General features: G+C 41.1%; 1 protein-coding gene and 1 long non-coding RNA gene across 3 annotated transcripts in view; one reads left to right on the top strand and one right to left on the bottom strand.

Annotated features, from left to right (window-relative positions):
* Glurb (metabotropic glutamate receptor B) overlaps positions 1–25,288 on the top strand; it is a 243,591-nt gene that overhangs the window by 71,237 nt on the left and 147,066 nt on the right. The gene's annotated exons all lie outside the window — the stretch shown is intronic.
* LOC143374524 (uncharacterized) lies at positions 15,275–21,440 on the bottom strand. The gene is made up of 3 exons (XR_013086679.1): positions 21,396–21,440; positions 20,982–21,060; positions 15,275–15,410 (listed from the first exon to the last, which is right to left on the bottom strand). It is a non-coding gene; the product is annotated as an uncharacterized LOC143374524 (long non-coding RNA).

The following is a 25,288-nucleotide window of genomic DNA, read 5'->3' as shown; positions in this document are numbered from 1 at the left end:
AGTGCATTTACACTTGAATCTTACGTGCTTCCATTCAGACTACTTTATTTGTTAATAACAAAATGAAAAATGTGGAACGTAAATCGGGAAGATACTGCACATTATCGACGATAAGTACCACTCAACGAGAAGGATTGCGATCTAAAGATATGAAAACAGTTTTCCCACAATTTATAGCTTTGAAGTGTTTGAAAACTTAGCGATTCTCACACAGCGACACCCAATTTCAGCGAGCTATAGCTCATCGAGGGGCGAAGAACAAACTCTCGCGGAAAGTTTTAACGATCCATTCGAGCTCTTTGAAAGGAAACGACCACTTATGCCCAGTCCTAGAGCGATCTCGTTCCGCTCGCTTTGCTGCGTAAACTTTCGGTCAAAGTGAGTCCTCCACTTCTGACGAGGCGGATCAGTCTGACCTCTTCTAATTTCCACCGTCGCGAACGCATAATTTCGCACAGTTTCGAGGCTGGTGCGATGCCAGCCACTCCTCGACGCTACAATTAACCCCAAATCCAGCGAAGCTTTTGGCCTTCGTTATCACGAACGAGGGAGGACTCGAAAGCCCCCGCCACGACGGTGTAATGAAGTAACCGAAGTTATGCTAACGTCGCTAATTTAACTCTTTCAAAGTGTGGCACTACGCGGCTACAATACTCTGCTTGTGTTTTACTCCAGCTTTGTTGCGAATAACAGGAGATTTAAATACACTTTCTTGGGGCTCACGTTTCATTTAAATCTGTTGTAGGGGATGTACTGGGGCCGTAATAGGCAAAGTAGCTAGCTTGCCATTAATTGTGGGATGTTTGTATGGACGAAGATGCCATTTGCATGCGAATATTTGCAAATACTAGAATTCTATATGTATTCATTTCTAAGGAGAATTTTTCATCTTACGAATGACTCATCTAATGCCACAATAATGTATGCGCAATATCCTCGCTCATAAATAAAAGAATACTCAGAGGCATATTAGATTTCAGAGCAAAGTAATTTATCATGCTAACGTTTTCCATCTTCAGAGATCTGAAGGGACCCCCCACAGTGTCTGGCGAGGGTTAAGAAAATGAAATTGATTTCACCCTGGCAGTTTCTACTTTAAAATCTGGCTTCAAAGAAATAACCCCAGGAAACATCCCCGCCGTTCCAAAAATCTGCGGTACACTTCTTGGGACCTATTCAGACCAGCGAATCTAATCAATTTACTACCTTCTAAGTGACCGTGATTTGCAACCACTCTCATAAATAAAATTCTCCTTCCACCCGCTGCGAGCTATAAACGATCGTGCCACGAAGTAAATTCGTACTACTTTTTCTCCAATCGAGTTGACAGCGGCAACGGATTATTGGAAGACGGCGGACATCTCTGAGATTAAAACCTTTCAAGTCTGACGGCTCGCAGTGGAACATATTTGATGGCGTATGAATCGTGGTATGCTTCGACATGCTACTCGAAAGTATTCCTCCCCCGAACGGGACGAGATACGGCGCACTGACGGCGCTTTTATGGATCGAACAAATTCCGAAAGCGCTTCTTGCGGAAGTTCGGTATTCCCGGCGCGATTATTTCCCCGGGCTTCGCGCGATTTTATGGCGAAAGATGGGAAAGCATAAATATTTATGCGCGACGCCTGTGCGGCGAACAACGAGAGAGCGTTCCACGCATCGATCATAAACGCTTTAAAATGGATTCGGTACTAAAATGAGTTCGACACCGGCGCAAGTTATGCTCGGTTGCTTTCTCTTTCGGCAGGAGGAAGAGAAGCTGGGAAATAATGCCAGCTCGGCTCCATCTGCCTTGCTTTACGGCTTGAAAATATCTTCCAGGAGACTGCTTGGTTTCGGCGCACTTGAGACGTGCGACCGGACTGAGAATATAATACCAGGAGGACTTGCAAATATAACAGTTTGTTTTTATAAAAAGGGAAGATCGATATGAAGGGTAAAGGGGGTAGCAGGGAATGTCACAAAACTGCGTTATCGAGAAAATTAAATTTAAATACTTTAGTTTATCAGTAAAAAAGCAAAGTTCGATGAATTTAATTTTCTTATGTAATTTCTTGTTTTGAAGAGAAAGAGTGCGGACATTTCGTATTTGGTACCAGTGCGGAGTGGACATTTTCTGTTTTCAAACAGTATACCAAATATTTAACGTTATGTCACTGGGATATTTGAACTTTATAACCCTTTGTGATTCGACTGTTCTGCAGTCCCAGTTGCCACCAACAAAATATGCCATAAATCGCAACTGTCTTACATATAATTTTCGGATCAGAATTAATCGGTATCTTCGGGGCTGCTTCGTTTATATCGCTTATAATTTACTTCTTTATATTATAAGTAGAGAAATATGATCAGAATATAACTCAGAACGTGAATTCTGTTTTTAAAGCTTCCTGCTGCTTCGAAGCAATGTTCTTTTAAAGAAACAGTGCTGCAGAGAACGATTATCTTGTAATCGAATGTTCCACTGGTTAAATTTACATGGATCACTAATTAAGAACGACTGGAGGCGTTGAAAAAGACACGTCGAGTGGACGAAGGCACGGCTGATGTAAACGGAACAAACGATTGGTGACACCGCTACTTGAGGAGGAAGCTCCGAGTAACGAGATCTAAAATTGACAGAGTTCATTAACTAATTGGATGCATCGGTCTTTTTATTCGTGTCACTGATTAAACAGATTCACCGCGACACTTCCGTTAGATGAGATATCACCTCGCGGGCGAATAGTTCCGAAGGCGCAAGTACGCCGCGCGTCACCGTACGTACGCGGCGAGGAATCAATTAATTAGTGGTATCGACCCTGCAAAGTCGGCGCAAAAAATTAATTGAATTGTCACGGCGACGGGTGGGAAAAGGAGGACAGCGAGCAAGGGGAAGGGGAATGGGGGGACATCGTGGAAAGCTGGGGGTTCCGCGAGTGTCTTTTAACATTCTACCAACATTCATCAAACGTGATTTATCTGCGCAGCCATTTCCCTCGCTCGATTTTAATGTCCGTTGACATTTTTCATCAACGCGGGATGAACGAAGTTCCCGCGAGCGCGATATAAATGTAAATCTTTCAGCTTCGGAGGAAACTTTGCGTCAACTGATACCAATACTCATTAAAAGGAAACAAAAACGAACTCGTGGCGTCTGGATAATAAAAGCAGACGCGTTTGAAACTAACACGAATACATGGATAATGAAAAAGATGCGCGATGCGACCTGGAAAATAATTTTTCTAACGAGAAATCAATGCGTCGAGCCGTCTGCCAGGAAAAACTGGGGGAGGAATATATTGCTAGATTGAGAGCATTAGAAGGATGGAGAATGTGGAGTGAATTTTGTGTTAGGTCGAGCAATAGTATTGTAGTTAGTAGGCAGTGAATGAGCAGCTGTGTAGAAACGACAGTGTCGAAACAGACGAGACACGAAATTGCAGGGGAAAAAGGCGAAACGTTGCGGAACAACGAAGGGGAGAGGGAGGAAAACCGATTTCCTTGCTCGTCTTCCGACAGACCTCGTTAGTTAGCATAGTTTAAGGTAATGCTCTCCCCTTTGCCAGCGACATGGGAATACACAAGAAATAAATTCCGGGAAGTTAGGTTGCCGTTTAAAGTGCGTCCCATAGGAGAAGGGACTTCAGGAGTCTTATTAAAGTAGACCTGGAATTTGCATAGTGAATGGTTTCGTTGCATAAGGAACCGCAAATATTAACGGAATGAAGAATTAATTGAAGAGTTTTCAGAACTTTCAGAATGGGCTGACGACTAGAAAGTAATTAGAATTTTGTATCGGAGACACTATCGAGTAACGTAAGCTTGAGAATGGAATCGAAAACGTACTTTTGCTCGATAATAATTCCCTCGAAGTACACGGTTAAACATATGCTGAGGGAGCGTCTACCGAGGAAGCTGCTACATTTCTCTGCACTTTATCAAGGAAGAAACCACTTCTCTTTGCCACCTTTAACGCCGTTCGCGATCCAAGAGGTGAAGTAAACTCAGGGAAAAATGATGATGGTAAAGACGCTGCAGCCACTACTCCCTTATGGGAGCCATAAACTACCCGAAATTCGACGAGGAGCAGGTTCGCAGAGGCCAACTAATTCTTCGGCCCGACGGTGTATAATATAAATGGACACTCGCGAGTTACCTCGCCTTCTGAAAAGTATTTACGGACGCGAGGATACCGCTTTCAGATAAAGTGTCCAGCAGAATATAAAAGTCCTTCAATAGGAATTCTTACGCTTCACATTTCTCTGGGAAAGGAATTCTGAAGCTGCTGCGAAACCACACCACTGCTGCTAGTATTCAATGTAGAAATCTAAAAGGTGCCCTTTCCAAGGGAAATGAAATTCTTGCCACTTCGAATAGCAGGTGGACCAATGCCAAATGCCTTAAAACTCGTCCTCAAAATGGCAGAAATATTCCACTAATTTAATTTCAATTCCATTAATTTAATTAACTTCGAACTATCGTCCCTTTCTGTTCGATGTACCTACTTTGCCAAATAAATAGAATCGCGACGCACTATCTCCTTCGGAGGAATTTAATTTCATAAAAATTATTGAATTTCCACGTAAAGGCGACTCGAACACCACTTATTGATGTCGTCGGGAGAACTTTGCTTTCAGCGGAACGAAGATAAACCGCAGAACCATACTGCTTCCTTGGGAACTGGGTAGAGCATCGAATTTTTGTAGCATCGTGGAAAAAGTGCAGGTTCAATGAAGGATGAACCGACACCCTCAGCTTTCCCCGGGTTTTTTTTTTTCTCCCTGGACGTCGAAACTGCTACCAGACTACAAACTCGTCCCACGCTGACTATGAATATAAATTTTACTAATACACACGATGCTTCGTCGCGCGGGAGAAAAGGGAGAACCGATGCCGCGGAACGTGCCTGGACAGCCAAAAGCTTCTGCAACGGGGAATACGCCTCCAGACGACGCTGTTGAATCGTGATGGAGTTTCCAGCGAACACTATGGGGCGAGGTTACGTCAGGAAGTCTACTTCGAAGATAAATTTACGACGAGATTCATGGTTGTTTCGTGTCATTATATCCTGCGTCTACCTCCTTCAAATTTCGAGTTTTGTTTGGGAACGTGAGGGCGCAACTACTTGTGAGGTCAATTTGCGAGATTACAGGTTTGTTTTAAGAGATTCTGTGGTTTATCTCTCTGGTGCTTGCTGTAACCCTCGGTTGTCACACTGAATTATCAATCTTCACTCAGCTGCAAAAATTCTGAGATGAGGTTTGAATATTGTAGAGTACGTCCTTGAAAATTAATATTTAAAGTATCACCATGATTAAGCAGTAGTACCATTTCTAACGATGCCTCGAAGTCAAATTGTGGGTGATTCTGACCCACTGTGACAAGCGAGGGTTAATTCATACGTCACTGTTGAAAGTTAAGCGACAGTCGGGGGAGTTCCATTTTGAAAAATCGATTTTCCGTGGAAAAATAAATGTAAAATTGCCCGAACAAATGAAACTTTAATGTCAGAGAGAAATGATACTTATCAATTCCGTAAAAACGTCGGTATGCAAATAAATAGTTCGGAGCGATATGAAAGCCAATTGTTTCCCGTGCAGTTTGTATATTATTAAAAAAAAGCCGTAATAAAAATGTAAAAACTGAGTACTGTTCGAGATACGGTACAGTGGAATCCATTTCCTTTCCATTGAAATTTACAATTCAAAATATACACGAAGCCAGTGCAATGTCACGAATCAGCTGACTAATATTCTGAAACACCTTCCACTATAAAAAATACTCATTCAACTAAAACCGCGATATGAATCCTCCTAAACAGACAAGCTAACTCTGCGCTACGAATTCCCCATCCCTGGTTGTCTATGCACTAAACGGAAACGAATTGCGCGACAGTAAAGCTACGTACCAAGCACTCCAGTCGCCCACGGAATCGTAACCCTCAACGAGGCAGCTCGAAATCGCCGATGATACCATTTGATTCTTCGTCACCCAGTGGTAATCCGTAAAATTAGGTCGAATCGAGTGGCGTGTGTTTACTCGGACGTCGCGGCTGCAGCGGGCGCAATTGCAAGTGTCGTAAACTGCAGCGGTACGCAGTAAAGTGCCCCTCGTCTCGGACGCTCCGGGCGCGTGATAAAGAAAACACGAAGAAAAGGGAGCGAGGTCTAAGATGCAATGCTCTGAGTGCTCCAAGAATTTAGGAATTTATCGCGGTCGCGATCGATGATATTCCGTAAGGTCGTTCCCTATCGAGAAATACCAGGGAACGCAATTCCATCTGTTTCGTTGGGAAGCGTAACGCGAGCGCTGGAAATACGAGAATATTCTTCGGAGCGGGCGAATATGAGAAGAGTGAAAGGAAGCCTACAACGGCCAACTCAATGGCAAGGGTTAAATGGCGGTGTTCGCCCGCGTTATTTCCCATTCAGAGGTCTGGTCGAACCGATATTGCCTCAAATTCTCGCACTTTAGTATTCCACCCTCGCCAGAGGGATGATGTGGTATAACGTTTACGAAACCTTTAAGGGTACATTCTCGGGTAAACGGTTAAAAAATTTAGGATTTTTTTCAAAGCAAACTTTAACAGATAAGCTACGAAGTGTTTCTGGTATTGATTTATACATATTTTAAGATGATAACATTTTTTTTTATATTGTTTTTCCTCCGATATAACCTTGAATAAATAGCTATAACTCTGGCGGCACTGGCGTAACGGAAAACAGCGGAAAATGCGGCGATTAACTACGGGAAACCCGGGCGATTTAACGCGGGAATTATTAAATCAACCAAGCTCGATTGTGGCAGTGAACAGGTTACCAACGTTCCCATTTTTCACCGGGGAAAATGTGTAAAATTTTTATGCGTTCCCGACCATGTAATTTCGAAATCTGCTTTAACCAGCGCGAAACTGTAATCTCGCGAAAAGCAGTACCGAAATAAAATTTTCACGGCGATAGCGAAGATTAACGACGCCGCGCGCGGCGCCGTTACAAAGTTCCGCGTGATTAACGACAATTTCTTCCCGCTTTCATTATGCGCCAAGTCAGTCAGAACAACGATATTGATGAACTATCGGGCGTCTCGTTAATTCCCGGTGGTCGTGCTCGAAATCGGCTGGATAAAAGTGCTTCGATGTAAATTCTGGCCATCGAGCGAGTAGAGTAAGCGTAAAATATTACATGGCCAAGATTATATCGCTGAAAACGATGGCTTTAAACTGAACTTCCCGCGAGTGCATTTGTAAATGGATGTTCCGCCCGCCCCGCGATGCCTCTGAATATTTACAACGAGCTCGTTGTTAAATTCTCCATGCTTAATGACATTCACGTCGCTGTTCAAGGCAGAGGAATCGTAGATATCTTCGGCTACGCAATAATCGTCGGGGCAGAGGATTCTCATCAAACACAGACTCAAGTCGTAAAAAGTGAGACGGGCGAATCACCTCGATTCACGGGCCATTAGCTCAACCCCGATTTCGTTTTCGCGTAAAGAGAAAATGTGAAGCCCCTTATTGCCTCATTAAACGTGGATAGTTTGGTTCTTCTCTACAAGATACTTCCTTCGACTACTTCCTGTGATATGGATGCATCGTTCAATAAGCTGCGGAGCAAAGTCCATTGATTAAATTTAATAAACAAGGGAGCAGGGAAACGCTTTAATTCAGCTCAATTGCAAACCACTCTAAACAATAAATTGCGGGGGACTATCTTGTCTATTATACATATAATATCCTGATTTATGCCACTGTTTGTAATTAATGTTAATCAAACAGCGCTGAGTCAATGATGCATCATTTCCTCTAATACGCACAGAGAATTAGGGGATAAATTATGTATGCACGAAATTGGAAGAGATGCGCCAAAGTTTCCCTATCATTTCAATTTTACGAGGATTAGAAATGTTTAGTTATACACTAGCCAGACCACCTTGGTCAAGTCACTCTGTTTAGAGAAAGTTTGTCCCATCTCCAAACCCAATTGAGATGCGGAAACACAAATCTCCATAAACCTAAGGAGTCCTTGACTTGCATTGTCGTCCTCGGATCGCCGAGTTTTTTCTTGACGCATCCCAGACCTCGAAGGTCAAGTTCTTGAGGGCCCACCATGGGTCCGACCGTTTCAACGGTTTTCGCCAGCAAGTAGGCCGTTGGTGAAATCAAGGCCCGGGGTTTTTCCCACGCGTTGCCAAGCCGTTACCACCAAGCGGAGGAGTCTAACGCCAACGCATCCCACTCCGGAAGACACGCAAGGGGCGCAATGGAAGGGTGTTGCGATGTCGCGAGACGCTGATTGGACAAGGCCCATTTTTCCAGACCAGGAAGGAGGGCTGAGAGACTTGGAGGAAAGCTCAGCGACGAGCCGGGACCAGATCGCAATAGATATTCAGACAAACCTCATCGAACCTATCGAACGCTACAGATCTCACTATTATAGTAATAGACCTTGCGTACGAACAAGTACACTTAGATAGTAAATATAGTTAAGTTAAATTTATTGTTAAAATAAATGGTTTTGAATCGATTGTACATTGTCCCTCTACAAGGGTGGTCCTTCATAGTCGGCAAATAGTTTGCAATCTTAACAAACCCTGAACGAGTCTAACTCATCCAAAGGGAATTAACAAGAAACATACCACGAATGAATAACGATTCAAACAACTCTTTCACTAATTGTATGTAATAACAGTAACAGACGTGTGTTAAAACTGGAATAGGTACTATTTGCACAAAAGGATCCACGCTCAGCCTTTTTGCGACGGTAACAATCGATTCCTCGTGATTTGCGACGCGAATTCTCCGGGAGAACCTTTGACCCAGAAGGATCATCAGTGCTTTATGTACTCGCGATAGATCGCGTCGAGCATAGACTGTACATTCTTCCTGTGCACGCGTCCTTTTCCTTCTCGCCAACGCCTGCGACCCCGGGCGTCCGTTCATCCCCCATTTTTCTTTCGCCCCTCAAAGGGAACTTTTACCGGTGGCCGTGTTCAACTGCCAGCTAAGAACAACCTTAGGTCAAGAAGAAAAATACGAAAGCGTTAGCTTGGAGCACCATAAATTAAATTCCCGTTCGCGTTGGGGATGGAGCGGTCGTATTGTCTCGGAAAAGGGAGAACAGAGGCGCACGGAGTTGGGCTCCTGTGTCGTCGCTAAAAGCTCCACGAGACGACACCCACCCCTCTGTGATGAATGCCCCGGCTTCGAGTTTTACGCATTTTAAACAGTGTCGTTCTGTTTATTCTTTGGAGAGGGATAAATTATAACACGGGAGAGCGCGCTGCTCTGCTGTTCCATTCGTTTCCTTAAAAAAACAGAGGAGCACGAAATTGTGGTAAGATTCCTGGCCTGGAGGGATCCTTTGTGTAAAGATAAATCAAAACTGTCAAATACTTTTTCCTTCCACCAGGCTTTGTTTATTAGAAAATCGATACCGAAGTTCTTCCTGAAGGGATCTTTGGATTTTCAGTATTTTTTAAGTTTACCACGGGCAATATATTCTGTAATTCCTTTCAGCGCGTGTCTTCGAGTTTTTCCAGCCCTCTTGTTGCTTCTAAATGTTAGTTTTACAGAGTTTAATATGCATAGCAGATTGTGTACACCGTGCGTAATTTATTATTCATAGGACATTACGTGGCCCGTCAGCGCGCCAAATCCTCTAGCTGAAAACGTTGCTTACGACGTGTTAATTCCCTTCGTGTACATGTCGGGTTACGGCGAGCGCCCCTCGCGATGATGCCTATTTATTATTCAATCAAACACACCAAACTAGAAGGACTAGCAAAAGAACGGTGTCCGTGTGGTGTTTGCTTGAAAAATTCAGCAGCTGATGGTGTGCACGCGAATACTTGCCTCTGTATGCCGGAAAATATTGAGAGGGTGGCATCAGAATTTTGTTCAAACGATTTCGAAGTTCCCGGCGAAATCTTTTCACCCTGCTTCTAAACTCTCCTGATGCAGAAATAAAGGAACGAGCTTCAAGAGCTTTGTTTAATGTATGTAAGATTGAAATAAAAATCTCCTTCTGGCGCGATAAAAAAATTTCACGAACTGTTTGAAGTGTCCGAATAAAAATTCTGAGTGTGCTACCTCGGTCGCTCTATTCTTTCAAGGCAGCGAGAAACTTGGGCGATTCGTGTTAAAAGGAAAATTACATTGGATTTACGCACTCCACGAGCCCCCTCAAGTTACTTTACGGCGTTGCAAGTGCGCGCTTGACGCAGATACAGAGCGAAAAGCGTGCGGATCTTAATATTACCGTGTAAAATCCACGATTCCCAGCCCGCGGACGCGTTCAGCCGCGATAAAAAGGGGTTGTATTTCACGTAAGGGCTTCCCGTGTCTTCGGGTATTAAGAACTCTGCTTGCCTGGCAAGTGAGGGTTTTATTCCCATCGACAGCTGTCTCGACAGTTTCGACTGGAGCTACTGTAAACACGTAAACAACCCTCGATCCAGTTTTATGATTTTGTGTATTCTCGTAGAGTTTGATACGCCCCGTGACGTGTGTAGCTCCAGTACATATGACATCAATATTTCCGCGGAAATTGAAAATCGTATCGCGACTTTGTTGAGAATGCTATACAAATAGCTCTTTCACCATAGAGATTTAAAGTGAAATGAACACTACGCTCCTGGATGCACACTAGAAATATAAACTATTACACTTCGTGGATAAATCTGAATTTTTCTCAGCTGTCACAAACATATTCTCAAAAATAATATACCTCGAAATGGTGAATGAAAAGGCAGAGCATGAGGATTATGCTTCCACCGAATTACTCTGTATTGATAGTCTGCAAAAATCTATCAACACCCAATTCACTGAACACCAACGATGGCCATCCTGGGCAACTCCGGGCCTGATGTAACAGATACAACGGCAATTATCGATGAAAATAGCGATGACGATTAGTTTATCAACTTTTCTATAACTTATTCTCATAATATTATAATGGCATAATTAAAGAATATCATTTTGTTTTTTTCTCTTTATTTCTTTGCGAGACTCTCTAATCACGCGAAACGTACGAGTTGATTAGTGAAATGAATCACTCCGATGCGATATTGTAATCGATCCCAAAGTCGTGCCAAGCTAAAACTAATCACTAGGATTAATTATTAATCTCGATAGAGGGAAGTTGCGATTGGAAGCAGGTTGCAAGCAGAGATGTTTGTAGGTTCGCACGCGTTTCAGTAAGATACTTGGAAATCGATGGTGGGTTACTCCGCGGATCTTTCCAACTTCGAAACTTAACCGCACTTGATAAATTACTGTCGAGGCATCACCGTAATCTCATCTCGTCCATTTCACGGTGCAAGCCAGGCGCTCGGTAGCCAGAACGTTGGAGTCTTATTTCCAGCATAATCGATCACTTTAATGCGCCTTTTGTACCAATCGACAATGAAACATTATGTCCATTCGAAAATGTGCTTGCCCATTCCGAATGATAGATTCCAGACGTGTCGGAGGATTTACATCGGAGACGCGATTCACTTGTCTCGACACCCAATCTCTTAAGTGCTTTGGATACCTATGTTCAGGATAGTTAAGCGAATTTTCGTGCCACTGTATACGACTGCTCCGAGTAAGAGCAGCCACATCCATGCTTCTTTTCCAGATATATTTTCTATAGCTACCTTAAAGCTAGTAAGCCACTGCACTAAACCAACAAACGACTTAAAACCAATTGAGGCACAAATGATTACAGTACTTCCCGTCTAGAGGGAAGAATGATCGAACTTTGAAATTTTATTAATTTGAGAGACTGTATTCAGAACTGATCTCAGTTCACCCGCAGAAAATAATAGGAGTGCAAGAATGATCGCAGAGTTGGAAAGATTCTTCGCACGTGTCCCCCCTGTTTGCAGCATTTTGTTCAATATTTTTACCTGCACAGAAGGCTGCGATAATTGCGAACAATGCCGCAGGAAACGCGTAATTTCGGTCCATTCCATTGTGGACGAGACCCAAAGCGCGTAATTATTTCGCTGGGTATACAGGAGTGGAGAAACGATAGTCGTGCACAGGGTGCTTCTACACGGTCCCTTAAAACGAATAGAATCGATTCCCAGTCTCTTTAGGATCTAGGACGGTCGTCCTGGAACACGCTATTGCCAATTTCCGCGCACAGATGCGTGTAATACGATTTCGTTCGCGCTGTAAATAATCTTATCGGTCGCCGAGCAGGTGTAGTCAACCACCGCTGTGTCCAGCGCGCAACAACAAATTTCGTTGCTCCTGTTCCGGTGGCCCGATAATTCAAATTTGCTCGGCCGGCACACGGGAAAGTGTCGAAATTACTAGTTGCACTCTGCGAACCCTCGTTAGAAAATTTCGCGGTGTCCTGGTCTCTCTCGTGCCTCGAATTTTGGATTGTTTGCAGTCGAATCTTATCATTTTTCTGTATAGAAATAGGGAAGTTGTCATTGGTGAAAAGAAGCCTGTCGTTTTAAGGACAGCGATAGCGGAGTATGACGTAATTTTGCCTAATAAAATATATTAAGTAAATATCTAAATACAGAACTAAGAACCAGAAATGGGGAAAAATTATGAAGCACCACAGTTTCCTTAAAAATGTACGAATCCCGAGTTTCTAAAATTGAATAAAATATGTAACTGCGTGTATTGGTTCCACTCTATTACAAGTAACACAGTAAAGCAGACACCATATGCACTAAAGCCTGTGTGAAATTTAATATTTGAGCATGGAAATTTGGATTGAAATTTTCGAATCTGAATTCTCACGCAAGATTGAATATTCCACTTTATTTAGATTAATAGCATACTCAAACAACAGAGGTTCCACTGTACCTACTTATTGCCATCACTATCAAGTGGCACATAGAACATAGAACCACGTTGCAACGTGAATGCTAATGACGCCCAAGTTACGCAGTTACGTGTTTCCCTGAACTTCGATCTACCATTGGAACACGTAGTATATCGTGTTACACAGGGACGAGCAAACAAGTGTCAAGATTTGCTGCAACCAAGTTGCAAATTTGGTGGCGTAAAACGCATAATTTGATCAGCGAAGCGAGCTTTAAGGTACCATGCATTATGCATCACCTCGGACAGACCTTTACGATTACGGCACGTCGATGTCCCTGTATGAATAAGTACGGCTTTAAACGGGGCAGCGATGTAAAATTTAATTAACACCCCCATTACACGGTTTTGCTTTTATACGCTCCATGGAAACTTTGATTAACTCCGTTTAACGAGCGCCCCCTCGTCTCGTAGGTGCACTTCGCAAAATTTCAATACGATATTCGACAACGCAGCTTTTTTCATATTTCTTTATACCACTACTTCGCGAAGAGGGAACATTTTAGATTAAACATTCCGTAGAAAATGAGGGAGATTCGGTAAATTTATAATTTGTTACTAGCTCCACTTCAAACGAATTTTTTCTACGCGACACTGTTTAATTTTAATTTACATAGATTGCGTTGACTTTTAACAGTTTAAAGGGCGTTTCTACTGCATTTCTATCTAAATTAACTACGCGTTTGATTAGCGTCGAACGTTCTACCGACCTGCAGGTGAAAAAGCACTTTCGTAAAACGGCAGAGACGCGAGTGTACGTAAGTCTAAATAGAATGAGTACTAGCGAAGTGTTCGTAATGTTAATCCAATCGAGAAGCGTGTCCTATTGCCGGCACTTCTATCAATCTCTTGTTTTCTCTGATGTAATTGCAACGCGATGGTGGCTGTGTTATCTTGTCGCGAACCCATCTCAGTGTTCTTGAACAAATATTCTTGGCACGTGTCGGCGCGGAATACTGATGAGACGCGTCGAAGTACTTAGTCGATTGACGCGACTTTTGTGGCTGGCGTTTTCGGTTCGCGGTGGAGAGAATGGCTCGCGTTTTCACTGAATTTTGAGTTTCAAGTGTTGCGGGATTACGTTTAAAAAAACCTTATTATTAAAAAATAATATATAAAGTATAAAAATAATATATAAATTATAAAAATAATATATAAATTATAAAAATAATATATAAATTATAAAAATAATATATAAATTATAAAAATAATATATAAATTATAAAAATAATATATAAATTATAAAAATAATATATAAATTATAAAAATAATATATAAATTATAAAAATAATATATAAATTATAAAAATAATATATAAATTATAAAAATAATATATAAATTATAAAAATAATATATAAATTATAAAAATAATATATAAATTATAAAAATAATATATAAATTATAAAAATAATATATAAATTATAAAAATAATATATAAATTATAAAAATAATATATAAATTATAAAAATAATATATAAATTATAAAAATAATATATAAATTATAAAAATAATATATAAATTATAAAAATAATATATAAAAACCTTATATTAAAAAACGTTTAAAAAGATAACAGCTTTTGCTACTTATTGAATTTTTTCTTTCGTCACTAACTCAATAAAAGATGATTCCCAATTCCTAATTGTGATTCGAGGACCGTGTAGCTTTTAATAGGTTACTTCGTTCTTCGATCTTTTTCGTTCGGAACGCTATAAATTTCCGTACCCTTTAGCTACTCGGGAGCAACGCAAGGATCAACATGTAGTATCTATTAAATCCTGTTAGGATTGGGCACTTCGATTAAACGCCCTAGCCAGTGCCGGTCCTTAATTTAAGGAAAGGATAACCGTTATTCAGTCGAATCGGCAAATACAATTCCGTGTTTGGCCAGTGTCCTATAAACCTCCCTTAAAGCGCGGAGATGCCTGCTGACCGAGTGAAGAACGATAATCGAATGTCGTAACTTTAATTGGAGCGAGTAAACAGACCTACTATCAGAGCAATCTTAATTCTACCGCGTGAAATACTGACGCTGTGTATGCAAAACGAGGGACACGGACAAACACTACATTTTAGGGGACTGTCAGCTTTCTTAAAAAAGAACCAGTTCAATCTACTGAATCGAAAGTAGATTCAATTCAAATAGAAAGCACGATACACCAAGTGATAGTACAATCCCAATTTCTTAATTCTACGATTCGCCTTAAAGAACAGGATGAATTAATTACGAGAGATAGACAAGGATAAGTTCAGCGAGAAATGCTGCAAAATGAACGCAGCGCTAACGACTTAATCAGAAGCACGAAGAGTGTCAGATGTTTTGAGAAGTATCGCAGGGAGACTCGCGAGCACATAAATATTTTAACTACTTCCCCTTCAAGCTCCGACTCCACCAAATTCCCCAAATTCGCGCACGTATCTAAATGACGATTAACTGCAAAAATATTAATCTCTCGCCATAAGGCGTTTAATTGCGCGTCGAGCACCGGGGCGAAAGGGAATTCTGAAGATGCTCAGTGGCTTGCACAATCAGATCGTCAGCGTTGTAACTCACGGTTCGTTAAGAAGGATGGTTGACCCAATTCTCGTAAGATATTCCTGAAATCAAACGATGCGGGGAATTTAATTAGCGACTAGAAATGTAAGCACCATGCTTCAAGTGTGTTTTATCGTGCTGTTGCACGTGTGAAGATTAAAATCAGGATACACATTGTCAAAGACTGTTTGAGATTCAGTTTGAAGTTCGCATAGGTACCTAGCCACTTGGAAAGTTGGAGGTAAAATTTGAAATTAAATTCTGTCAAGCTTGCAAAAAATCATATACAATGGATACACGAGCGTGGTGAACCACTTAATAAGATTGTCGTGATTACATTCAGCGTTAAAGAGCACTCTATGAAACATTGACTGCTTTCAGTCACGCGATTAAATCAATAATGAGTAAATCACTGAATAATACAAGAAAGCATACAACTTTGTAAGGAATATTACAGGTGCAAAGTGTTTTGTGAAATTTGTTAAATCGATTACTCTGCCGTGTTCTATGTCACACAGGTGGATCTTGTTACGAACCATAATGCATATTTCTGCGTAAGTTAATTAATCAAACTCCCAACTGCCTACTATTCTGATCATACATCAAAATACGTTGCGGTTGCAAATGCATTCGCTCGTGTGGGAACACGCTTTGCAAATTGCGCTCAATGTGTTCGATTAAATCCTAATCCGAGGGATGAAGCGCAAAGTCCTCGTGGATATTCTCCGATCTAGATGAACATTGCGATTCGAGAATTCAGAGCATTGTGGGGCATTATTCTGAGACAATGCTATTGCAATAACTAGTTGTATGCACGACTGTTTAAAATTAATGAAATTTAGAATTCTACTGGAGCAAAGTGTTAAAATCTTCACGACTGCGATGCACTTTTAATGAGAATAACTTAAAGATTGTTATTGTCCAATGTGCGCTCCCCTCACTATCAATTTCACTTACCGTATTTGTTAACACTTCAAAGCTTTCGCTCACGTAACAACCAATTCCCGATACATACATATGTAGAGGCGGAATTACAGTGATACGTTCGATCATTTACATAATCAAGCAATGCAATTCGTGCTGGGAATAGGGGATCACAGGACGAGGCAATTTCTACGCCTTTGTCACAAAGTTACACCTGACAAAAATTGCGTCGAAGCTGCGCAAATTAAATTTAGGCGAAGGTACTGCTGATAAAACGAAAACTTATCAAATTGCAGGTAATATATGGTAAGCTCAATTTAATTTTAACCACAAGTCCAGAAACTTTTCATCGTTTCCATGAAGGAAAAATTATTATCTTGAAATGAAATTCTAATTTTTGCGATGCAGCTTCACGGTCTCCTAGCTCGAGGACAAATGGCGAAATTCATAATGCGAGATACCACAGTGAATATTATCAATCTTAGATTATAAAATTATAAAATTCTAATATTAGAAGCGAACTGAGGTAAAGCAAAATTGTATCCGTTTTCTACTTCTCTTTAAAATATATCATGCCTGAAGAATTCACGAGGGACAATCAGGAACAATCGTAGGGAATTAAGGACACGGTTAAAGCAAGAATTTATATAAATCGTCATTTAAAGGAGCAAGCATTTTCCCATTTTTAATTTCACGTAGAACCAGGAAAAAGGAAACAGGGAAGCCTCGTTTGGCGCCTCGGGCACTTCTATTTAACACGAGATTTATTCAACGTTGCGCGGCGACTTCAATATAGCTGCGAGGATTTCACTCAAAAATTGCTTCACCAGAAGTAACGAGCGAGGAAGTGTTCGTAAATTTAATTGGGCGGAAACGGCTCGTGGGTGACTGAGACTTGGCAAAATATTCACGCTTATTTGCAGCGGCTTGCGAAAAAATATACATCGTGCAGCATAATACGTGACACACACTGTAGAAATGGATTCATCACTTGCGAACAATAAAATAGATTCATATAAATACGTTTATATAGACATACGCGTCTAACTGCTATTTATTTCCCAGTCATAAGTGATCTTCGTCTTCCACTAATACTCCCATTAATTCTAAGTGTATTTGATTCGTTACTTAATCGAGAGTTCTCTAGATACTAAATACTTTGTGCTTCGCTTGATGAAATATGCAGTGATGACGTATTTTAATCGAGAAATGACTTGTCAAATATGAGACAGCAGAAGCAGAATTAAAAACGAAAAATTTAAAAAAAAAATGCAATGTCAATACGATTGCAATTTTATGGAAATGCAGGATGACATTTCGAGCACCCCAAATAGGAATAAGGGCATACAAGTTACTAAATAATAAAAATGATTGTAGCTTTGAAACGGAATGAAATTGGAAATACATTCATATAAACATATTTTATTTTATCGTTTCTAAGTGCTTACTTCATCCCTGGTAGGGATTCAACGTATTACGTTTCACGTTGTATTTCCAAGCTACACCATCTGTAGAGAATCCATTAGAGGATAATGGTGGAGCACGATTGAGTTGGCAAGTGAAGGAAGTCCAGTGAGTAATAATAAAGTTTCATCGGAACTTAATCCAGCCACACTCGATTTAACTTCAGCTCTACGATTATACAGTGAACGAAGATCGCAAAATCTCTACAAATTCGTGCCAAAGTAAAGCAGCAGTGGCCCATAGTGCGATATCATTAACCTAAATTGCATCTATAAAAACGAATGACAATATAAAACAAAGTTAGATCCATTTTCTTTAATACGCTGTCGTTAAAAAATCTACCTAAATCAATCTTAGGGTAAATTAAACTTCTCCCATTTTCCATCGACTTCCATCTCATACTTTCACTCCAAAAAAAAATTTGGACTCCTACGTGTCGAACAGATGCATATAACTTCTGACGCATTCGATACATAACTAATGCTTCCATTGAGTAAATATTCAATGAAAGTCAATGTTGATAAAGTAAAACAGAGGAAACGTGAAACAGTAAAATACTCTGGTTACGAAAAATACCAAAAAAAGGAATTTATAGCGGCGATAAAACTTCGCTGTAAAACTATACAGAGACAAACACGGGAACGCAATCTGCATAAAATGATAGTGACCATTAAAAAAGGGACCGCGGTTTGCGTAGAATACAATGCAAATGCGTTAGTCGTTATTTGCCGTTATGAGTAAAAGCTGCGACGTATTTTAAGCGGCCGCGAGCCCTCATTTGTAGAAGTTGCAAATTGAATTCCGCAATGAGAATTACGTCGGCCCTGCGAGGTAGAAATTAAATTTTAATCCCGAAAAAGTGTTGCGGTAGAACGTATTTAAAAAGGCTTAGCAGTACGCCAGATTACATTCAACGGCATTTCCTGGGATCTTGGCTGTGCCATTAGTCACCACCTAAGAGGACAATTACTTTTTCCAGCACAATTTTAATACGGTTAATGCGAAGAAATTTGTCAATGCTCTCGTGGTCGTTTAAAGGTGCAGCAATGAGAAATATACATATATAACAGCTTCAACTATCAATCCTACTGTTGCTTTGACTATTTCGAAGTCTACTCTACAAAGCAAACAAAATAGCTTGTTTGTAAAAGAAAATGTGTTATGAGAATTTTGTGACATGTGAGGCCAGTTGAGTGTAAATATTTCTTGCCTACTGGACGAATACATTCCTCCATGATTTTAATCTTTCATTAAACCACGATTACGTCTCGTGAGTCTTGGAAGCTCGGAGGAAACGTTGATTGGCGAACTTTAACGGCACGTCGGCGTGGTTACGCTCGATAAGCAATGCCACGAACGCCTGCCGTCGGATGAATCCTATTTTACAACCCATTAGCATAAGATTGATGCCTGGCACTAGCGCTTAATCCGTTGGCCAACTAGTACCTCCCATTATTGCTGGGAGAAGCTCGGGCGTTGACGTCTCCGATACGCAAAGACTTTCATCGAGGAAATTCCTGATAAGAGAATCCACGACAACACGGCTAGAAGGGGTGCAGACAGGGTTGAACCATCCCTAACGGAATGTTTTCTGAGATTTGCAATCAAAGTTCGTCTTTAAAGGCGCCCGTTCGATGAACTCCGGCGAGACATCCCTGCTGAGTGGGATATAAATGGATTTGCATGCTGTTATAAATATTTTTCTTAATAAAGATTAAGTGTAATAGATTACGTGCAGTCAAAAAGACATTTTTTTTTCATAACGCCAATGCATGCTGTTATAAATATTTTTCTTAATAAAGATTAAGTGCAATAGATTACGCGCAGTCAAAAAGACATTTTTTTTCATAACGCCAATGCATTCCTGCATTTGGAGATATGCGCCTGTGAGGCTCAAAGCGTGTAATGTTGTAATTTTAATTCACCTGTGTACTGTACAGTTAAAAAAAATAAAAGACAAAAATAATTGTACATAGTATGTTCTAAAAGAGCTTCTGACAAATAAGCAAGAGATCCACGAGTTTCGTAATTAGGTTTCTAGTAGAACCATGTCGCCTAAGTAGCCGAGCACCCTCTTAAAGATCCAGTGAAAGTAGAAACGCCCCAACACTTGCCACGAACACGTGGCTCTTGTGCGCCATAAACTTCTTAATATCGCGGACCTTTTTTATGGTCGGATGACATAACACGCATTATGAAGGAGTACGCAATTTACGGTCCCCGGAGGACGCGAGGTTTTTATTAAACTTTCAGCAGGGCAGGTCCCTCGTCCTGGTTCTCTGTGATTAACACGTCCCAAGCGATATATCTCTATGGATTCTATTTATGCAACAGTGCAGGACAATACATTCAAATTTGAATTTTTACGAGGCTATTTTGTTCTCCTCTTCGTAGTATCCTGTTAAAATATTATGCGAATAATTCTAATTCCCATTGTTCGCGCTCAGCTAATGGCACAGTTCTTTCTTCGAACTGCATTAATTAATACTATTTCTACGGCAGAGTAATTCTATAACGGTGGGAATGTATTGAAATAATGGAGAATGGAATTCTATACACGGCCACGTGGAACGAACTGCGTATTTAACACTTGTTGCTCGAACGGCGAAACAATGTTTCATTCTCGTTTTTATTCCCGCTGCAGCAGAACCTACTTCGCTTTTTCCTTTCTTGCGCCCGCTAATGGCTTCTACGAATCTTGGATATTCGCGGAATCTACCGCATTAAGGGTGAATTACGCTCCTGAATCGCAACACGGGCTTGGGAAATGAAATTTATGCTGTTGCGGTAATTGTGAAATCAATGCTTCCAGAGCTATACCGCGGACTATACGAGTTCAAAATGTTTAAATACAGAATATTCTTTTTAAATCCCCAATTTTCTAATAGGATAGATTAATACCACTTAGATCACCTACACTCTACACTAACCACCCGAAATTATCGAAAACGACGTAAGAAATTTAATTAAACACACTCGATGATGATAATATACTGCTCAAAATAATTAGCAAGTCATATATTTAAACCAGGTGATTAATATTCTGTCATAAATAATTAGAAGATCACCTAGTCTAGTAAATAATTCAAAATTGTTCCGACATTAATATACTCATACCACAATAACCAAATAAAAACCGAAAAATTGAACATCACTAATGAAAATAATTATTTTAAGCAGTATATTGTAAAACACTACACAGTAGCACAAACTCCTACTTGCAATATTTAGAGCCAAAAACTCACCGAAATCTTAACCGACGTGGTTACATGTGTCTTCTAGCACGGTCACCAACAGACTGATCTCTCCTTCGTCCTCATATACCTGCGGCACGCTTTAATATTTAATATTACGCCCAACTTTTGAGGCCGCCTCCAAACACAACCGCGAGCACAACACGCCTCGACTTCTTCTTGCTCCCTTCTTGTTATCTGAACGATAACAATTTTTTCCCCATACATACTTTAGACTCTTTAGAGAATCCATCGCTTTGAAGATGGAAGCAAGATCAATTTCACCCATATTATTTCTCCTTTGAAAATTACATTTTATAATCGTCCGATGTATGATGGAGCTTGTACGTGTTCTTGAATAATTTAAATATTTTCAAGGAAAAGCTACGCGTTTAATGGAAAAGTAATCACGAAAGCAGAACGTACCTTTATTGTCACGGGATGTATTTTCAGTTTATTTTCCTGTTCTGCGAAGGGACTCGTGATTCTTTTATAATTTATGTAATTTCCATGTGTGCTTATTTACGCAAGAAATACAGGATTACGAAACGAAATTTCATTTTCTACTTCGCGACGAGGTTCGCAGTCTAAATAATCTCCATAGCTGTAATAAAAAAGAACTGCTTACACAGGAGAATTAAAATCGCGAGATTAAATCGTTGCACCTTTATTGCGGCGCCCTTGTTAACGTGCAAGCTAACAAGGGAACAGTGCAATTTACCAAGTAAAACGTTGCGTAGACAAAAACGGGATTTGCATGGAAAGCCAATTCTCACCTGCTCTCGAGTTTTGCGCATTCGCACGAAGCGTGATACATTCGGGAAATGCGGAAAAGTGCACCCCTTGCGAAGTAAGTACCAGAAACTCCTTTCTGTTAGCTGGTTCCAACAGATTTTCGAAGGAGCAGCCACTCGCGACAGTCGTAAATCAAAGTCAATTCTAATTTGCGACGACTTCGAACGGAACACAATAATGAGCCTCGACGGAAGGTCTGAAATGTGTTTCTCCCAAATTGTCCCATCAAACTTCATCAAGTTTCCAGCGGTATTCATTCCGTAACTCTCCACACACCTTTCCCGCCAACAAAGTCCTCGCGAATACGAGCACACGCCAAGCGGGGAACTGAAATTAAAGCGAATTTATCGCACGCTGTTCGCCATTAAACCTGGAAACTTCCTAAAACCGCGATCGTACTTTCTCAAACCCCGATTCCATACACTTCCAACCATTCGATTCCTCCAGCAGCGATTCAGAAGTACATCGCCCGCGTGCCAAGGCTCAAGAATCGTTCCATTTTAAGTTCCCCAGCGAACTCTCGAGCCGAGAGCCTCGCTTGATCCTTTCGAAATGTGCTCGAATAATAAGTACCGCGCAGAAGAACACTCGCGGAGCCATTTCTGGCCATTTACCAGGCAAAGGAGACGTTGCGCGTGGTGGCTGGGGAATTTCTCATGCACGTCACGTCCTGAGAAAGCTGTTCCATTCGAAGACGCAAGGAATGCATCGTTCCCGGCGCCCGCGATGTGCCAGGTGGCATCAATCCTTGGCTCACCCTTCTAAGAGGCTGGAACAGCGTCTCGATATCGGGGCGCATCTTTTCCAGTGATAAACCTGTCCCGGGAGCAATCAGCGAGCTCGGGCGCATTAGCGGTTTCGTATCGCAGCTGTAGCCTAGCGAAATGAGCCTTGTAAACGCTACCGAGCTTCCCGTTACTTATCACTCGCCCTGATGAATATCTCACGGTGGACTATTAAGAAGCGTTGCCACCCTCCCAGCCATTTGCGCCCCGTTTATGGGGGACGCGTGAAAGGAGGGGCGGTTTCGCGAAGCGGCTGCGACGTCTCTGAATGGGAAGGTGTTAAGAGGGCATATATTAAGTTGAAAGCCCCTGGGATTGCGGTAAGATGTACGAGGGTGCTTCGCGAGGGTAGGATTATTGACTTTGTTCAAATTTTCCGACAGTAATGTGTGTTGAAGTTTGTGAGAAAGTCGAGTAGGGTTGGCTTGTTTCTTCGAAACAGAGTTGGGTGTTATTCGAATAAATTTTTATTGAAAATAATGCAATAACGTCATTATAATAATGCAACAACAATAACGCATAATGATATCAATATGGTAATATAATAACACAGAATACAAAATTATTCATTATTCTCGAATAACTTCATTTCATTCGTTATTCTTATTTGATATAATTCGAATGAAAATTTATTCAAGAAATGCCCAACTCTGCATCGAAACTCTGGATATGGATTTGTGTGTAAGGCGTAGAGTTATGTAAATAGATGGTCGTAGGAATAATTGGAAGTTAGAAAGGGCGGGGAAAGGACTAGGAAAGAAGATTGGGTATGTCAAGGTTGCTGAGAAGATAATACCTGCGGTGGATATACGTGGGTGGAGGTTTGTGTAGGTGCGGGGGCTCCGGGGCTAAGACTTTCGCAATTGTGGTGATCGACGCGTTTTGCATTGGAAATTGCAAGTTTTCGCGAAAGATTGCCAATTTATGATGCCTCAACCGAGAAATATAGCTTTCTATCGGCGTAGTGTTCGCAGGGAATACAGATTGAGTTCTCGTGGAAATAACAGTGGAACGATACTGTGATTCCGCCTCGGAAATGGAATAAGGAAATTTCCAAAGCAATTTCCTGCTTCGAACGGAAGAAACCGTGTCGCGCTCCGAGTGCAAGGCGCGATCTTTTTAACTCTTTATTGATTCTCTGCGAGCCAAGGTGTACATATATCGGGAAGGTAACTTAAAATGGTAATATCAACAAACTGTGTTGAAAGAAATATGGGGAAAAGAGCCTGACGAAGCTTATCTCTTCGTAGAAATTGATATATCAGACCTTCAAAGACACGTGGAACAAAGCGAACGATAATCAAAATAATTCGACAGAAAAATGCTTCGCTTGAATTTCATTGACTTGTCAACGTAGTAAATATTAACAGGTAGTACCTTCAGACTTGAAATTAATATTATTAATATCAACACCCACTGGAAATTCAATTAAAATTCTTGCAAGAATTCCGTATTTGGTGAAAAAGGCTTGGAGAAAAATGAACATTATTTTTTTTACCATTAAAGGATTCGACGGTAAAAGGATTCCACTGAAGGATTCCACTGGCTCTCAGCAGTGGAATACATCTCTTTCTGATCATTCCAGTGATTTTTCACCCGTGAAAACGAACCCCGAATATCCAGAAGGGGCTGTAAACTCGCGATACAAATTTCAAGCCGAAAGCAGCCGAGCATAAGCCGAAATAAATTCGAAGTAAAGTTGCAGCGAGCCAGCCCGAAGAAAAATATGTCGCCTAAGTTTCTCGACGTGTTCTACCCTGTTCCCTGAAAGTCCGCGCAGTCTACGGCGAAATTCTTCAGCCAGAGTTACAGCGAAAGCTCGGTCTTAAGTCCGACGAAAATCTACACGCGAGAGAATTGTAGAAGCACGCCTCCTGAAAAGCTAATACCCGTCTTTCCTTGTAAAGAGCTGAAGGAGTGTCCAAACAAATCCTACGAAACACGTTCTATTTAAACTAACAAGACCTTCATCTGTTCCGTTTCATTTGGTGCGGCAATTCCTTCGACTCAACTCTGTCCAAAGTCTCCTAGTTATTATCTCTGAATTATTTTGTAACTTCAGAAATTAATTAAAATCGAAATTGGTCTGAATTTCTTCGATCATCGGAAGGTTCCTTCTTTCAGAAGAAACACAGCCTCTTTTAAATCACTGTGCTCTGTTTCTGTCAGCAAGTAGAGGAAATGCTACTGTGAGATTGACTTTATTGAACTTCTATATGCCTAAAGCGAAAAGGAACGTATGGTATTCCGATAAACTACCACGGGTTATTGCGTAGAAAACCTGCGATCTCGATGACGCTGATAATTTATCCAATTTCGAAACAGTCCATTTCACCGGGTGCAACAGCAGTAAGAAATGCAATTTTCGGTGGTCTACCGAGACTGTCGCGAGCAGATAATGATCGAGCACGTCTGGAACCGCGAAGTAAGACTTCCAACCCCTGTAGCAAACGTACAAATGTGTCTTATCACCATTACTTTCGGGTTAAAGCGCGCCCCCATTTCGCTGAAGGACAGGGATTGATGGCGCGGCCGATAACAAAGTTACGATCACAAAAGTAATTAGGAGGGTGTGACTTTATAATGGAAACTTCCCGGCGACCTTAGTTCCACATTCGCGGAGAAGGAAGTCAAGAGCTTCGGCTTAGGACGTGGTAAGTCGTGGGGAGGGGTGAAAAAGGAACGACTTCGGGAGTTTGAATGGAAACTTCCAAGATTGTAAATATTCGTTCCCAGAGA

Source organism: Andrena cerasifolii, chromosome 11, assembly GCF_050908995.1.
Source record: "Andrena cerasifolii isolate SP2316 chromosome 11, iyAndCera1_principal, whole genome shotgun sequence".
Lineage (NCBI taxonomy): Eukaryota > Metazoa > Arthropoda > Insecta > Hymenoptera > Andrenidae > Andrena > Andrena cerasifolii.
Note: the sequence above shows the minus strand (reverse complement) of the source record. Positions and strands in the feature narration are given on the sequence as shown.